The 1,469-nt window shown below is 44.5% G+C and overlaps 1 non-coding gene across 1 annotated transcript; it reads right to left on the reverse strand.

Annotated features, from left to right (window-relative positions):
* Positions 1–292: 292 nt before the first annotated feature.
* On the reverse strand, positions 293–367 carry TRNAT-AGU (transfer RNA threonine (anticodon AGU)). Its single transcript has one exon. It is a non-coding gene; the product is annotated as a tRNA-Thr (tRNA).
* Between the last annotated feature and the right edge of the window lie 1,102 nt (positions 368–1,469).

A 1,469-nucleotide genomic window follows, 5' to 3' on the forward strand; every position in this document is an offset into this window, starting at 1 on the left:
TTGGTTTCTGTGGCTGTTGGCTTCTGTCATATATATAACGAGCCCCTCATTCCTATTCCCTTGTTTGCTCTCTCTCTCTCTCTCTCTCTCTCTCTATATATATATATATATATATATAAGCAAAGAAAGGAAGGGGGATGCGGGGCTCGTTATAAATATGAGAGAAGCCAACAGCCACACAAACAGACACAGTCGATTTTTTTTCCAATTTATTTATTTTTTTGTAGTGTTGATCAATTTAGAATATAACTGAATATGTTATCGCTTAAAAGCAGAAGAAAAAACAACCACATGCCGCCGGTGGGATCCGAACCCACGACCTCCGAATTACTCGTCCGGTGCTCTACCTCTGAGCTACAGTGACGGCTGTCAAATCTTCTGCTTTCGGGGGTATTTACGTTTACAAATAACCTAACCTTCAGAGTGTTCATCAGCTAGGCTAGGTTATTTGTAAACGTAAATACCACCGAAAGCAGAAGATTTGACAGCCGTCGCCGTAGCTCACAGGTAGAGCGCCGGACGCGTAATTCGGAGGTCGTGGGTTCAGATACACCGGAAAATACGGTAATTTTTTGTCCGTCCGCCTTATTTGTGGTTATGCAGTCTACAACTGAAACTATATTCACGGAACCCCCCCCCCCCCAAAAAAAAAAAGCGAAAGCGAAGCCGCCACACGCCTGGCCGAAATGAATTGTACGCGTTTGCTCACTCCTTCTCTTTTCGGAAGTGAGTTAAAAGAAAAATATGGGAGCCGGGGCGATTAATTCGGTTTGATAGAGAAATGGCCGCACAGGAAAACATCTCGAAGTTTCTAAGAATGCTTGGACAGTGTAGATCGAGCACCCACCGTAAAAAGAGCATTTCAGGCTCCTCCTTTCCTTTTAAAATGTAAATAAAAAGTTGATTACTTAATCTTAGTTAGTAGCCATCTAATTATTGACCGATATCAGATGCGTAATGCCCGCCTTGCGGTTAAGTTATCTGCACAGATAGCTACGACGTATCTCTTGAAGTTGATCAAATGAAATAATTTCAAATACGAAAACTTGCAGCTTAAGTAGGTGCCTAGAATTTCAAACATTGTTAGATACAAAGGTTTTTTTCGTTTGTGGTTAATTTTCGACGTTGGATGGCATTGCGATCGGAGGTTGTGTGAGACCACTCCTTTGGGCGCCAAAGGTGTCAGGCAAGTCTCTTTGCCTACAGGGCGTATGTCCAACAGGGCATATGTCGCAACATACAGGGTCTGTTCTGAAAGTAGTAGGACTGGTTTTTTCATGGGCGAACGGGCGGACGAGAGGTGGTCTGCGCGGGCAGGATCGTTGAAGGGGGATATTGGGAATGCTGGGGAAAATCGGCAGTCGGCTCTCGGCCGTTGATGATAGGAGGTCGCTTGTAATGTGAACCCCTGTAGAAACGTCTCGTCACGCAGAATTATCGAGCGTTTACTGGATCAGCGATACGCGATA

The sequence above is a fragment of the Amblyomma mixtum genome, chromosome 3 (assembly GCF_055824585.1).
Source record: "Amblyomma mixtum isolate Tamu chromosome 3, ASM5582458v1, whole genome shotgun sequence".
Taxonomy (NCBI): domain Eukaryota; kingdom Metazoa; phylum Arthropoda; class Arachnida; order Ixodida; family Ixodidae; genus Amblyomma; species Amblyomma mixtum.